We start from the raw sequence: 17002 nt of genomic DNA on the forward strand, positions 1-17002 counted from the left end.
CATTTTTGGCCGATCGCCTGCGAGATTATTCTAAGAAGTGTCTTCCGTGCGCGGAGAGCAACGGCAAGTACCGTATTTAGTCGAATATAATCCAAGGTTTTTTTTTCGCAAAATCCGCAGTCTCAAAGTTATACCCCACCTTATATTCGAAGATATATATATATATATATATATATATATCGCTACATGCATAGCGAGGGCCTCTGTTCTGGCAGTCTTGGTGCCATAGGGAGCTTAAGAGGGTTCAACGTTGGTCGACCACTCTGGACATGTCGTAGACACTCGAGTCACGACCCGGGGGTTAAAAAGAAGGTCCCCTTCACCCCGAGTAGTCCGAATGGCGCTGGCTGCCACCCCCAAGCACAGGAAACAAAAATACCTAACATAAATAGCCCAGAAAGTGAAGGGGAAAATCGCCCCGCCGGTAGCGTAGTGGTTATCGCACCAGACCGGTATTCTGGAGGTCGTGGGTTCGGATCCCACCTGGCGGGCATTTTTTCTTCACTTTCTTTCTTTCTTTCCATATTCTTAATCTGTTTCAATGATCTACCACATCCTCCCCTTTGCTTTCCGAGGTTTTCTCTACTGCCAACCCTTATTTCTGTGTTATTTTCAACGAGCCCCTCATTTTCCTATTCTGATTCGCTATATATATATATATATATATATATATATATATATATATATATATATATATCGCGAATCAGAATGGGAAATAAGGGGCTCGTTGAATTAAGACAGAAATAATGGTTGGCAGTTAAGAAAACCTCAGAAAGACTCGAGTGTCTACGACATGTCATGCGGCGTAGACACTCGAGTCACCAGACCGTGCGTAGTGGTCGTGCGTAGTGGTCATCGTACCAGACGCGTATTCTGGAGGTCGTGGGTTCGCATCCCAGCCGGCGGGCATTTTATCACCACTTTCTTTCTGTCTCAAAAAATTCTTCATCTGTTTCTATGACCTACCACATGCTCCCCTTTGTGTTCCGAGGTTTTCTTGACTGCCAACCCTTATTTCTGTCTGTCTCTCGCTGCAACCTCGCCTTATAATAGTGACCGCCTTACAATCGAATAAATACGGTATGTTTGGTGTGGTCGTTTTCTGCGTTAATCGGAGTCTACAAGCCACGATGCACTTTTTTAAGTGCGAATGCACTTTATAAGCGACCCCAAACCATCCACCGCCGCCGGCGGCGGCGGCGTCCGCAGTGCTCCTCTATATTTAAAAAAGAAACAGCATCCGGCGCCAGGTTTCGATCCGAGGACTTTGCGGCCGCAGCGCGACGCTCTACCGACCAAGCCACGGACGCGACGGTGATATCAGTGTTAGTGACGCGCCTTATATCTTTAACGCATTCAAACTACGTCGTCAGCGGCGTGCGTTGGCGACTCAGCGGCGTTATAGCGGCTTGATAACTGCGTGGTGTACACGTGATACTACAAACCCGATGGAAGAGATGGAAGAGAAGGCGGCGAGGCGGTGGGCTGCGGGGGCCGAGCGCAAGCGCCGCAAGCGGGCCGACAACCGTGCATTCGCACTTTCACATTCTCCCCCTCGGGGAAATGCGGGGGAATTTTTATTTACACTCAGAGATACGGAGCGCCACAAGTACTAGCAGTCAGTTTGGCCGGCAAATAATCAAGAAAAGTAAATGTAGAACACTTTTTATCGATAAAAGTATATAAAGAACGAGAGAACGGTAAACGAGATGGAAAGCAGTCTTGATGAAAATAAATTGACTTTCCTCCTGCCTAGTACCCTGATTATGTATCCAATTTCACCTTCCTATATCGACGGTGTTTCTTTTGAACTTAAACGCCATACAAAAGAGCGCCACATAATGAAGATAATTAAACACTGTGTACCCTTGCGCCACTTACATAGAGAACAATTTTCTCTCAGTAATACGAAGCACGGGTTTTTACTTTGCGCCGCTCGCGCCATCAGCGGAGAAAATCCCCGAAACAAGCAACTATAGCTTTACGATCAATAGAAAAGAGAAAAAAAAAACCATTGCGTGTACTACCCAAAGCCATCCGCACAAGAAACGTTTCACTTTGTTATCAATAATTGACCTTATGTACGCGTTGCCTTCGTTCTTAATACTGGCGCTGACTCGAAAATGGATACAATACAAAGCCTTCGTGCCGTTTTGTTGAAAGTGCGTTCCCTGCACGCTAGTTCGCTTTTTTATTTCTAAGTCACCTTACATAACATAATCCGAATATAAGCTTACGCTCGAAAATAAGAACCAATTTTAGGGGAATGCGACCGACGCCCGAACATATATTGCGTTTCACTTTTCCGCCACCATCGAATTTCGCGCGAATAAAAGGAAGGCGAACCGCTCGATTGAATTTGTAAGCGGAACCAGCCAACTATAGCCCGCGCATTCAGCGCCCACTCATTGACATGATTGTCTTCGATGGGACAATGTTCCGCTTACGCTTGGCAACTGTCCCGACTGCACCCCCCCACAAAAGCGAAAGTGCAGACCGGAGTACAGTACACTTGACGTTCGTGTTCGCGGGGAACAGCGGTGCTTTTGTCAATAAAATTTTGTTTGTAGGAAGGACAAAAAAGGTTCGTCGTGGCTTTGAGGTATTCGGTGCAACGGCCGCAAGAACGTAACAAAGAACTAGGCGTTTTCAAAACTTATTGTCGTGTATTCATGTATCCCGGAGTTTCCGCTTTTCAATGGTAGTACGCGCACACAAACAAAAGAAACATTCAGCAAGGAAATAAATACTCCAAGAAAGACGCGCTGTGTAAGCTCGGTAAGACCAGCAGGCGCTCCCACGATGGAGGAGAATAGAAAAATAAAAACACGAAGACCGTTTCAAGTGCCGCTCAAACCCGATTGAATAACGTGGGTGGAGCCGAAAGTTGATGGGACCCTGCCGCGTCAGCCCTGACTCCGCAGCCGGCAAGAGCCCGGCACGGAAGCGGTACGCCAGACACGTTTTGTACGAGCAAGCTGTTGCCGCCTGTGGGGGCGGTGTAAACCAGAAATCACGGCATTGCAAAATAACTAATCAAACAAATGGACAAGGATCCAGGCCAGTTTCCTCCGCGCACGTGTGAAAGCAGGACGAGGCAAAATTCGACGACTAAGAATATTCTTTAAAATTTGCAAGAAAATTGTAACTCCAAAGGCGGCGGTGCCTTGCCGACTCCAAATAGCAAAAAAGAATATATATGGTACACCCATGATAAATAGTTTACGGACCACGAAAATAGCTATTTCAGGTTATATCTCGTCCGGTATAGCAGCTGTGGTATACATGTGAGATGACGTATAATTACTTAAGTATACTGCAAAAATGCCGCACATAATAACCGGGGCTACCGTGCGGCAGAGAAATAACCCGAAATCGGTGCTCCCGTGGTCCGCCAACTTTTGCTCTTGACGGTACATCTTACGCACACCTGTGCGATGGCATAGCCTATTAAGATACCCACAAACCAATCCAACTTTTTGCCGCATGTGATGAGTGCATACGGGAATAGACTTGATATTGTGCAGATATGGCTGTTACAATAATCTAAATGAGGGAAAAGGGGGAGGGGGATGGCGGAGATAATAAAATTAGGTAACGCTGAAACTGAGCACAGCTTCACCATCACGCCTGGGCCTTGCGAAAACATGAACACCGCACTGGGATACCTTAACAACGATGTGTAAATACCCTGACAAGATCTGCCTAAGATCGTCTCGTAACTTTTTAGGAGTGATTTCGCTACAAACGCGCATGCATATCGGTGTAAAAATCGTATGTAAGCGTCCCAAATGAGAAATGTCTCCGTTGTGCATGTCAGGTTTTTTGCGGAATTTAGGAATACCACTTGCCGACGATAAACATTGCCCCCGTTTTTGAGAGAACTCTGTTCTTTTCGTGTTTCTTTCGCATTGTTCTGACGTCTTTATCTCATTTTCGCCACTTTACGCTTTGTCACGCAAACGACGGTGTTGAGCTAAATCTTAACTGCTACCCGCTGAGCAGCTTGGGCTGCAACCGATGACACGTCTTTCTGATTCCTTCTAATGTAATTTTAACAGAAGAACTGATGAGGCGCTTATTTCCGCCTTAGAGCGTTAGCAGGAGAAAATACCAAGAAAAATTGGCGGCGTATCCGCTCCTTTCGTTGCAAATGTCGTCAAAAGACGATAGTCTTTGTAGACATTTGCCAAGCAAATGCCCCGCTTTTGTTTTCCCGCTCCCCTCTTATGCAGTTTCTTTCCCTGTCTCGCTCCTCCCAGAATAAATGAGATAGAGGTTCGCCCAAGTCAGTTTAAATTTCCCGGGTTCTACTGTTCCACGCCGGGTTCCTCTATGCTAGCGCTGCAGTACGGCGGAGACGCGCGTGAATCGAGGTGGCCGACTACAAGGTTCATAGAACTGCGTGGCCGTGCTCCACGTGCGTTCCAAGCAGAATGTGGAACCTAGCTAGTGGAACCTTTCGTTGCTGTTGCCGCGTGATTTTTCATATGCCGCCAGGCGTGGGAAACAGCAGGCGGCGGTTTTCTGCAGTAGATGTAGAATATCATTTGCTATCGAAAAACCAAGCATAAAGGAACGCTGTAATAATAAAGGAACGCTGTAAATATCCCTTGTGTACTAATTTCCTCTCTTATATTTTCATAATGTCTTGTTCTTGTTCAACAAAGTTGACAAGTATGAAAATATAAACCGGGCTCAGGCGGTTACATTTGGCTGTGGGTATATAAGACTATTGCGCAGTAAGCATTTTACTTTGGCCGGGTGGCTGAATCGAGTTACAGACAGACAGACGGACAGACGGACAGACAGACATACATACAGACCCTTAATTTCTGGGTTTCAGTAGCCCAAGAAAGACTTTCGTCTTTAAAAACCATCTCCCCACGAGGGGGGACTCGAGTAAATGCGTCGCGTAGGGGGTCGGTGTATTGCGTTAACGTTAGTGTTTGGGGGATGGTGGTGGGGTGGTAGTGAATGGGTTAACCATTATTGCTTATTACTATTAATTATTATTATTTCTTTCATATAATAATTATTACTTTCGTGATTTTGCGACTCGAGTCCCCCCACGTGGAGAGATGGGCCCAATTTTTCTTTTTTTTTGTGACGCAAGAAGTGAAGGCAAGGAGTAGGTTGTTGTAAGTCGTTATTTATTTATTTGTTGCTGTTGTTGTATTGGACGCTGAGAACGACGGCTTCGTGGTCGCTAAAGTGTACTGTTAAGGGGTCTTTAAGCAGTGGTCGTGCGTTGCAGCAACTGGTGAAGACGAGATCGATGCAACTGCTGCCGTGTATCAGCAGCTTCTTGACGTAGTTTGAATGAGTCAAGGATATAAGGCGCGTTCGTACCCTTTGATTCTGTGTCGCTTTTGTGGCGCAGTGGGAAGAGCACCATGTACCTCGCGTTCCGCCCACAGGGTCGTGGGATCGAAACCAGGCGCCGATAACTATTATTTTTTTTATATAGTGTAGGGGAAGGGGTACGGGCCTGTTGTTGAGAGGGAGGAGGGTAGCGTGATGCGGGAGAGGAGGAGTGGGGGAGAGGGCGCACCTGCGCGCTGAGCTGTTGCGGACGAACGGCGGACGCTACATGTGAGTAAAGAAATGCTCTTAATTTAAAACACCGAGCTCACGTGAGCGTGCGCTTGGTGACGAGCGCCCTGCGTCGGCCAGTTCGACCTTCGAGAACACTTTGTCCAGCTTTCGTGGCGTGATCCCTCACGTGCTGTTCTCCTGGCCTGTTCACGTGAGTTCGCGCCTCAAGTGGGGAGCTTGGACGCGAAGTTCGCGCTACAGATGCCCAGTTCGTGAAGCCGGTTGCCGCGGGTTCTAACGGGTGCTAAGGGGCTCCACTTTGGGAGAGATGTGAAAGCCTGCGGACAACACAACCCGGGCCTGCCAATCAGGGAGAAATTTCAGCGGCAAGTTCAAAAATTCATGCGAGGGGCAAGAGCCGGGTGTTCGACTTAGGGGGAAAGGTCGCAATCTCTGCTGTTTCCACAGACTTGCACCTCTACTGCAACCTCCGCCAGTTATTAAAGACGATAGTCTTTCTTGGGCTACTTAAACCCAGAAATTTTGGTCTGTCTGTCTGTCCGTCTGTCTGTCTGTGACTCGATTCAGCCACCCGGCCAAAGCAAAACAGTGCCTGCGCAATAGTCTTATATAGCCACAGCTAAATCTACCCGTCTATGTCCGGTGTAAGGTTCATACTTGTCAACATTGTTGAAGAAGAACAAGACATTACGCAAATATGCGACAACAAATCAATACAGAAGTGATATTTGCAGTGCTCCTTTATAACAAAATCAAACATGCTTGACTTTTGCGAAATTAAATGCTTCATCAACTGCAGAAAAAGAATTCACTATGCCGTCGCCTGCTGTCGCCCGCGCCACTATAGCTTCTGGCGCCATTATAAGAAATCAACCGGCAACAGTTACGCAAGGTTCCACTAGATAGGTTCCACGTTCTGCTTGCAACGCACGTGGAGTAGGGAAACACGGTTCTATAAACGCTGAAGTAGGGCGCCTCGGTTAACGCGCGTCTTCACCGCACGGCAGCGTTCGCATCGAGACACCCGGTTTGGAGCAGTGGAACGCGGGAAATTTAAAATGATATAAGCAAACCTTTGGCGTCTTTACCTTGGGGGGAGCGCGACGCAAGAGGAACAACATGAGATGTGAGCGGGAAAGCGAAGGGAGGCATTTACTCCGCGAAAGCCGATAAAGACTACCGTCTTTTGACGACATTTGCAACGAAAGGAGCATATACGCGGCCAATTTTTTGTACTGTTCACAACAAATAATAGAACGTTCTCTTTTCCAGCATAAGTGTCGGTACCCCCTTCGCCGAGGTTTTCGCGCGGCCTGGGCATCATTACCGCAAAGTATGTGGTATACCCACGACAGAGCAATAGACGCTTGGTTTCACCCAGGTAGCTAGATAAAATTGTCCATATGCCCAAAGTGAACATCAGGTTTTGTATGTCGATGATTGTGGGTCTTCTTGTTTTTAAGCGGGACATTCACAAGAATTCCTGTCAAGGTTTTGTTTTTCAACAAGAGCGATTCTTCTGCGTGTTAAAGTTTTGTATTAAAACAAATAACTACCGATTATTCCCGTTTCCATTCAGGTAGTGTCTCTCCACTCAAGCCGCACCAAAACACGATAAAGCCAAGCCACTGCATCGTCTATGAAATACAATGGTCGTCCTGAGCGCTACGAAGTCGGCCGATGTCTTGAAGCTGACTGTAGATGCCAGTGCGCGTCCCAGAAAAGAAGATAAATTGCTGAATTCGGCTGGAAGTCTGAAACAAGCGATCACTGAGACCTATTCTTTGCTGTACGAACGGACTCCGCACGAGTTTTTGTCTTAGCCAAAATGAAAACTGAGAACTTTCAGAAGTTTTCCGAAAAAGGTCCTGTGTTCCCATTCCCCGCGAAAGGTACAGTAACAGAGCGACTTAGTCCAACTTATAAATATGCCCCACAAAGCAATAACTTTTGTGCATTGCCACGCTTACATCTGTCGAGAACGAAGCGAAGCCTACTGGCAAAAGTTTGATGAGGAGCGGATTCGTTTAGCGACCACCTGAATGCCCCACGTGACACGGACTCTTACTGCGAACAGAAGTTTTCTTTTTGGTCGCGATTTTCTGAGCACTTTTGTGAGTTTATATGCACTCTTTGTTGATTCCAATATGGCAGACGGATAACAGAAAATGCGCGGTGCGACAATAAGTACTTGGGATACTCGAAAAGCTACCTTTGAATGTGCAGTGAGCCTGAAGGTAAGGCTCTGCGTTGAAGGTGGGTAGGACCCGTCAAGCTGTCTCTAACGCTTTTTTGTGGTCTATACTCCAGCTTGATTCTGTAATAAACTCAACTTTGACTCAAACCTAGAGCCAAGAGGGCCAACATTGTTAAAAATCGAGGGAGAGGGGGTATTTTGGAGATAACGCACGGGGTTCTTACGTTCCCTGCTATTAATTAGTCCCCATGTTGGTTTCTTTGATATCTATTTTTTTCTCTTTTATTTCTACATATTTAAAAGGATTGGAACGGCGCCCGTTCTTTTATTGACCGAATTAAGGGGGAATTCAAGGAAACGAGAGGAAGCGCATCAGGCGAGTAATCCAGTGTAAGTAATTACGTTTAAGTAAAAGTTCAGAGCGCGGAATGCCTTTTCTTCCGAAACTTCGGCGCTTCGACACCTTACAACGCGCAACGGCGAGAGATCAAAGGCACCACATAACGCAAGCGTTACAAATGAGAGGACGAAGCAAATAAATATGCCCCAACTAGTGCCTATTTCTTTTCTATTTCGTTTTTCTTTCTCGAAACCGCGCGGAGAAGAAATTGAAGAATTCTTGGCGCGCTTCGAGCGCGCCGCGAAACTTTTAATTCGGGTTCGCGCACTTGTGAAGCAGCAGGCCCGAATGGAAGAAAGGTAGACATTATCCGGCGCTGAAAACATCTCTTCTCCAGGCTCCGTCTATAAATACATATATGCCTTCCTCCGAGAATATTCACTACACGTTTAGTTGTTCCAGCGCCATTATAGGAATAAAACAGGAAAAGTCGTTCTCATTTCACGGTGCCGTGAATTGGACGGCAGTAGCTGCTGAAAATTTTCATCAGTTTTGCGAGGTGAATTCATTTTCTTTATTTTTTTGCCTTTTTTTCTTACACCCACGACCTCTCGCATCACCGGTGACGTCTGTGCGTAGCGCTCTTTCGCTCTCGTCTGACTACCAGGATCTCAGCCTCGAAACAGGGTTTAGTTAGCCCGCAGCATACGCCAAGAATCTTCGAGAAAACGATGGTCTCCTTAGGGAGGCGTATATACGACCTGGTGTTTGAAATAAATACATAATAATTAACACCAACTAACTATACGTTCGTATGGTATCGGCTAAAAAGTACCGATCATTTTAATATCTACTCAGACATGAGAAGGTTCAGGCTCAGATTCGTTTAATTAAAGCGCCGAAGCTACATATGGACTATGAGGCAATCCGTAGTTCAGGTCTCTTACTCATGTTCGTGTGTTTTGCGTACGTTCCTGGTCCTGCCAGCTTTTGTGCGCTTATCTGCGTTTGTTCGTGTTTGCGTGCGTATTCGAGTTTTCGCTCCTTTCTCCCATTCTCACCCTTCTCATATCCATATGGAGTAGCAAGCCAGGGTCGCTGCCCAGATGACTTCTCCTTATCATTAAAGGAGGATGTCTCGATTATTTGTGACCTCCTGGTGATCTTTAAAAAGCCATGAAGACAAAATACAAGTTGTGTTGATTAGAAAGACTGCTTAGTCCCGATAACAACGATACCAATATTATCGGAATCTTCGAACAAATAACGAAGATATGAAACAAAACGTGTGAAGCAGTCGCGACAACCTAGCCAATTTCCCGCAACTTTTCTATGCCGTCACAGAACGTTGTTTGTGGTCGCGGGTTCGATTCCCGGCCGCGGTGGCCGCTTTTCTGATGGAGGCGAAAAGCAAAAAGGGCCGTGTGTACGAGATTTCGCCGCACGATAAAGATCCCCAGGTGGTCAAAATTAATCCGGAGCCCTCCACTACGGCACGCCTCATCGCCTGCGTTGCGTCGGCGCGTTAAACCCCACAATCAATCAATCAAGAACCTTGTTTGTGCGATTGGCGGCCGCCCAACTGACCTGTCGTGACGACACATGACTGGGCGTTTGTAGTGGGGCCTCTAGTTCTATTTGACCGCATCACTTGAATGCTGACGTGCGGTTAACGCACTGAAAATTTTGTTTATTGTTGGCCCGCATGACGTCATTGTTGCTCATAACACGTCACTGTGGCGCAAAATTTGAAAGTTTTTAAATACTTTTGCTTTTTTTTCGTTTTGTGGCTGTAATGGAGCTGAGTGAGATACTGAATCCTAGTTCCTTCAAATTGAACGAAGTTGTACTTTCTCTTCATGGCTCCTTTAACGTACCACGATTCCTTGGCGCACTGGCGTTTTTGGTTGATGATGAGGTTTAACGCACCGACGCAACGCAGTCGATGAGGCTCACCGTAGTGGAGGGCCCCGGATTAATTTTGACCACCTGGGGATCTTTAACGTGCGCCGAAATCTCGTACACACGTACGTTTTCGCTTTTAGCCTCAATCAGAAATGCGGAAGCCGGGACCGGGAATCGAATCCTCGACTTTGTGCTCAGCAGCACAACACCTTCACCACTGAGCCACCGTGGCGGGTGCACGGGCGTTCTTGCTTTTCGCCTACAAATGTTCCTCGCGAAAAGGCGTTAAAAACAATTTCTTTTTTATGCAAAACAAAAGACCACGATAGAAACAAATGTGCTTCACACGACTGATTACGCGAGCAGATCTCACCGGCTTCTCGAAAATACGATTTATTATTTTAAAGCAAAACTTCACTACTTTCGTCCAGCGGTTTCGCCGCGGGTGCGGAAGTTTACCTTTTGACCGGAGACCCAACCCCTGCGACACACCTCTCAAAGCGCATCACTTCATTCGCCGGGCCCGCTTTGGGCGCTGCGCACAAGGCCCCGTTTTCAGTCGTTCTGTCAAACCATGAGCGGCGGCGGCCGCGGTGGTTGCGGCCCATCATCTGATCGGCAGCCGACCACCCCCGTAGCGTTCCACGCATGCGCCGCCGGGTCGTCTCGGGCTATGTGACTCGTCTTGCACCGCATTAGTCGTGAATGAAAGCGATGCCAGGCCTCCGTCTGTGAGCGTTGCACGGGACCGAACGGCTTTGAGCCGTAGTCGGGAATACAGCTACGCCAAAGGTTAACCAAGCGAAACCAAGACTCAACCAGACTAGGCCAAGCTTTTGCTTTCCACATTCGAGGTAAGCTGAGCGAAGCCGCAGCCATTTTTATTCTTTCGGAGATCCAACCGGACACTGCAAATATTATCTAAAAAGGGTCGACTGGCCAGCAGCTTCCCCGTTGAAGGCGGAAAATGAGCGAGGCAGTCGCGTCCGAATAATGGTCATGGCACTGCGAGCGTCGTATGCTGGTACGTTCCAGCAAGCAGGACGCATATCCTTCCGGCTCCGTTTATTGCCGCCGACCGGTGAGAGGGATTTTACGTGCGCCTTGTGCCCTCTCATTTTATTTCATTCTTTCGTTAATGTCGTCGCGCAGGTATGCGCGAATTAAGGTCATGAAGTGTAAAAAAGAAAACTCCTTTTCTCAGCGTGTATGTGCGCACGTGCAGGTGTGCGCGCTGCCGCGTCGGGAAGACTGCAACCTGAGGAATAATAATTGGAAAAACAATGAAAAGGAAATTAGTCATTGGAAGTCTCGCAAGAACTGTAGGAATTCCATCTGTGACATCTCGCTGGCGTGAATTCCGACCGAGTCTTTTTATATCGTTGTCAGACTTTTCTTTTGTCGCCCAAGCTAAGAGTAACGTCGATAGTGAAAAGGAATTTCGCACAGGGAAGGCATGCGAGCTGCCAATTGCACGTATCAACATTTTCGTGCATTGCTGCTGCAGTGAACCGAGCCGGCGGATTTGCAGCGGGATTTATCGTATCGATATTAAAAAAAATTTAATCCAGCCTGCACAAACGTGCAAGCGCGACGTCCCAGCCGAGTTGTGCTCTTCTCACTAAGCTAAACTCGACGAGCGCCACATAAGTCACGCAGAACCATTCACCCCTGTATATATTATATGGCGCTATATCGTCAACAGAAGACCAACTCAAACGCTAAGTAAAGTATATAAGTGCTTTATTTTTACAGTGCCCTCTTCAGTCTTCGTATAATTCATCGTCCGCCACCACAGTCTCCGTCGAGCACTCCCGCCCCGTTGGAGACCTGCACTACATCTTCTTCTTGTTGTTCTGGGCGATTGCATTGTCGCCTGTAAGCGCGGTGCGCCTCCTAATAAGCCACCTCCTTTTTGGGCGACTGGATCTTCTTTGGTCGCCCATGTGTGCGGCACAAAGTCGAGGAGAGTTCTGCCGCCACTGCCGCGGCGCTCAGAGTTTTATGAGCGCACGTGGTTGCCCCGAGCCACGCGGAGCGAGTGACATCAGGAGAAGATGCTAGTTGTTTTGCCGGCGACGCTGTTTGCTCAAACGCTGACTGGGAAGTGCGCTCGGTATTTTCCTTTTTCTTTTGCGAGCCCCTCACGAGGCGCAAGCCCACGCGCAAGCCTGGACGGCGCCAGACGATTCTTATGAGAGACACGCTAACTTGCGCTCGGTATTTTCTTGACATATTTTCTGTTTATGGACGGCGCAACCAAGAGCTTATACAGCTCCGCTCTTAAAGCACCCTAGCAGACGACAGTCACTTTTCCTGCATTGTTTTGCAGGTGAGGAGACTATCGCTCTTTCCAACGCTTCGCAGCGGGATAAGGCGCTGACCCACCCGGCGGTCGAAGCTCCCTAGATATTCTTAAAGGACCCATGAAGACAAAATACAAGTTGGGTTTAGTAGAAAGGCTGTTTAGTCCCGATAGCAATGATACCAATATCATCGCAATCTTCGAACAAATCACGGAGATATTAAAGAAAACGTGTGAAGCAGTCGCGACCCCCTAGCCAATTTCCCGCAACTTTTCTATGATGTCACGGAACCTTGTTTGTGCGATTGGCGGTCGCCCAACTGACCTGTCGTGACGACACATGACTGGACGTCTGTAGTGGGGCCTCTAGCTCCATTTGACCGCATCACTTGAATGCTAACGTGCAGTTAACGCACTGAAAATTACGTTTAATTGTTGGCCCGTATGACGTCATTCTTGCTCATAACACGTCACTGTGGCGCAAAATTTGAAAGTTTTTAAATACTTCTTGCTTTCTTTTTTCATTAAAAACATCTTTTGTGGCTGTAATGGAGCTGAGTGAGGTACTGAATCCTAGTTCTTTCAAACTACACGAAGTTGTATTTTCTCTTCATGGCTCCTTTAAACAGCTGGCCGGCTGTACGTGTGATGCTGTACTGGCACCAATTTGAGATTTAAGTTTTTTTGCAGTGGTAAGCCGCGCTGGTCATCACAAACCGTCTGACGCAGGCCTCACTAAGCCCAGGTGGAAACTTCCACTATGCGTTTCCACAAAGGCACATCAAGCGCCACAGGAAAAAAATCGCTTCTTGTGGTCGCAATCGAACCTTGGTCCATCGCGTTATGAAGCTGAAGTATATCCGATTGCGGCATTCCGACCCGGTTAAAGGAGTTTAAATTCTAGACTTTGACTTTGTCTCAGGTCGGATGAGAGAAAGCTTCGTGTTTTAAGCATCTCTCTCTTAAGAGAGGGTCTTTGATTTTTTGAGCTCGTTCCGTGCGCAACGGGGTATAATACGGTTTTGCGAACCTCCTTAAATCCGCATGGAAACAAGTTTTTCGTGACGAAAGCATTGTTAATTACGATTAGCCTTTTATGCGCAATAAGGTAGTGAATCTGTCGAGTTAGTTTTCAAATTTAAACTTCGTTAGACGCACATCTGGAATACAGTGAGTGCTAGTTCTGCAGCTAAAAATAGCTGAAGATTTCAGAAGCTTAGCAATGTATACAGGTCCTCGCAATTTTAAAATATCACGTGCGAAACCGAAAAATGAAGGACAACATATTGAACACATTGAACAAAAGTGAAACGAATAACGCAGGGTAGAGAATAATCAATGTGTTACAATGATTGTCTCCAAACTAGAAACATTCTTTGGCCTGGGAGAATTAGTTCTAGTATAACGCGGGGGTGTGGAGGGCGCGTGTGGGAGTGCGTCCATGTGTCTGAACGCTCAAATCACACTCTATCCAACTGAGTAAAAGATGGCAGCTCAGCGCCTCCCACCTGTTTGGTCGCTAATGCGACGGTACACCGATGTGGATATTCAGCTCTAGCTGTCGGCGTCATCGCCCACAGAGTACCATAATGTCCGGCGATCTTACGCACACGGCAAGTCTTCCACGTTGCTGGAATGATGCATCGATCAAGAATGGTTTGAACGAGTCTGCTTGTTTTCTTCAACGTTAGTCCCGGAGGCACAAGACTTTCCCCTCCATCCTGCCAGCGGTACCCAGCAGACATCGTATATTCGTCGCTCCATTTATGACCGCCGTAGACGAGGCAGACAACCCGCAGCACGGCAGACGACGATACGCCCCTGTCAGCGAACTGATGAGCACCGAACGCGACCATTAGCGAGTGCTCATCGTCAAACGTCTGCGCGGCATAACGGCAAGAGCAGACGCTTCATAACGCTGGGCAGGCTACGGCGTCTGTCGGTTCTTTCACGAGAAACGTCTGATACGAACACCCCATATCTCCGAAGAATGCCTCAGCACGGCTCGTTCTTCATAGCCTACCTAGCTTGTAAAGAGGGCCCGATGAAATGGTCACTACCATGGATGGAGGGATTAGGGTATGCGATTTTCAAATCGATTTGCGGTGATGAGACGTTCAGCGACACTTCTCGAGGCCTTGCTGTCTAGTGGGCGTTGCCGAGGCGCCGCATCACCGGGAAAAATGCTTTACTCCTCTTGTTCCTTCCTGTCCGCGGTGAATGCAGTTCCGGGCAGCAGTAGTTTGGGAAGGAATGCGCGGGCTCCGCTACGTGGGCGGCCGCCGACAAGACGGGAAGTCGAGCCATCTACGGCCCGCAAGCAAACACACGGACGAGCCTCCGACGAAACCGCTTCGGTGGTGTGTGAGTGCTCAGAGAAAAGAAACCAGGGAGCAGCGCCTTGGGTATAACGGGGCCCCGCGAGGCCCTCTCCCTTGTTCCCTGGGCGTACTCGTGCGGGGAGGCAATTGACGGGCCCCTAATCCGCGGAAACGCCTCCGGACGCCGGGCATTCCCGAGAGTCTCCTCGCGCCGGTCTTGACGTGCACGATGGAGACCTCATCACTGCGGCGGCGACGACGCTGGGAACCTACACGGGGCGCCGGTAATAGGCCTCTGCGTTGATGCGCCGCAGCCGACGGTGTGGTCGAGCTATAGGTTGCAAAAAGGACGGCCGGACCTTGTCGCCATTTGCTACTGTGCTGTGCGACGTGTACTTGGGAACGTTTTGACACAGTGTGTCGTGCTTTCGCCGTTGCTGGCGCGATTTTGTTTTGTCGACGGACTGGAAAAATTCAAATGTAATTAATACAGCTCGGCTAAACGCGCTAGTAGACGATGTGAGGTTTGTAATACTTTGAGACGTGCAATAAAATTTGACAGGTTTTTTCAAATTAATTCAATTAGCCTTACTTTAGTGAATGAATGCAGCAACATGAATGAAAAAGTTACAGTGCAGAGCAGGGCACTGCGCAAGGGGGTCTACTGCAAGTACACTCGTATTAAATACACAATCCGCACCCTTTTTTTATTAAAATAAAATTTAATAAGGACGCTTTTGTTTTGTTGTACAAATCTATCTCCTAGAAGAGAGGGAAACATCTTCGAGACAGTAGGCGATAATGTAGCGCAGAGCTTGCAGTCTGCGTTCAGGTAGAATTGGAGACCTGTTTCACCATGTTTACCGCCGCTTCTAAGCGGCAGCCATGTGGGCTCGACTGTCTTCGCAGCCATTCACCATGAGATTGCCCATTCAGTAGCTAGGAATGCTCAAAGAGAACGATTTCGAGCGCACACGAAGGAGGGGCTGTATGAAATGATGGCCCATGAAGCCACCCTTGCGGTATGCGAAATTTCGTTTACATTCGCAACTATCCCCCGGCTCGCGTTGCGCGAAGTTCCTATAATAATGGTTGAAGACTTACCAAGGAAATTCCTTAGTGGATACGTAAACGCTAACTCCGCGAGTCTTTAGAGTCAAGCTGCTTATCTCTAACCCCTGTGTGCATCCGGGGCATACGCTCCTAGTTGCGCGAGCCCGGAAATGTCCGCGATAGGCAGCGCTAATGCGAGAGAGCGCGAAAAGCGTGCGGTGTCGGCGCTGGGCGCTGCATTAGAGCCGTGGTAAGAGAGAGAGAGAGAGAGAGAGAGAGAGAGAGAGAGAGAGAGAGAGAGAGAGAGAGAGAGAGAGAGAGAGAGAGAGTAAATTTTATTTCTGAAAGCCGATCAATCCTTGTCCCCTTTTGCTTTGATGGTCCCGGCGTGTAACGGCGACGCTTGAAAGGGTATCGCCGTTTGGCTTTTAGTTTACGCTGACCTTTGTTTTATTCGTTGTTGAAAAAGAGGAACTCTTACAGGCCTTACGAGGTGCGTACACAAGGGCACAGTCGTCAACAAGCGCTACGCTGAGTCAGCCCGTCTTGCGCGAACTAACTTGACGTGCAAACTATGGGCGAAGAAAAAGCGCATTTATACTATATACATCACACAGTTCCGGCGTACTTTCTGGGCACATTTTACGCCTGACAGCGCATTCCTACTTCTTCGTGCGTTTTAAAAAAGCTGCAATGCTGGAGTCAGCAAAATTCTACTGAAATTGCTTGTGCTCAATTGATAACGCCGCAAATTTAACGATAACAACAGCAACAAACAATCAGAAAGAGACATATGCATCCCTGACAAAACCGCGACGAATAAAATTCTCAGCACTTCATTTCTTCCAGTTTTGAGGTTAATCTAATCAGTTATCAAAGGGGATATTCGAATTTCCATTCGGTCTCGTGGGGTTTTCGCGGAGGATAGCAGTTCGCCCTGTCATGCCAGAAAGTGTGGTTCCACCAAAACACACGCTCAAAAAAAAAAACGAAAAAAAGAAGGAAAGGAAACTGCCAGTGTTTACATAAATTAACCAACCCCGCAAACGCTGAAATTAGCGCGGGTGATTCGTTAAAGAAACAAAGGGGCGCCGCGAAAGGCTCGGACTTTCCCGCAAGTGTTTGCTCAGAACGACTGGAACGGAATCACTCGTCCATTGCGTACGCGCCGCGGGCGCCGAAATTTCTTCGATATGCAGCCACACGCGCATGCGCACACGCACTCCCGGACTACTTGGCCACGCTCCCGGCGCCGGCTTCAGGCGCGCCGACTTTATTAAATAAACGCAAACTCCCGCCATCGGGAAATGAATGTTTTCGCC

The sequence above is a fragment of the Haemaphysalis longicornis genome, unplaced genomic scaffold, assembly GCF_048455015.1.
Source record: "Haemaphysalis longicornis isolate Haplotype H1 unplaced genomic scaffold, Haemaphysalis longicornis Haplotype H1 scaffold_14, whole genome shotgun sequence".
NCBI lineage: Eukaryota > Metazoa > Arthropoda > Arachnida > Ixodida > Ixodidae > Haemaphysalis > Haemaphysalis longicornis.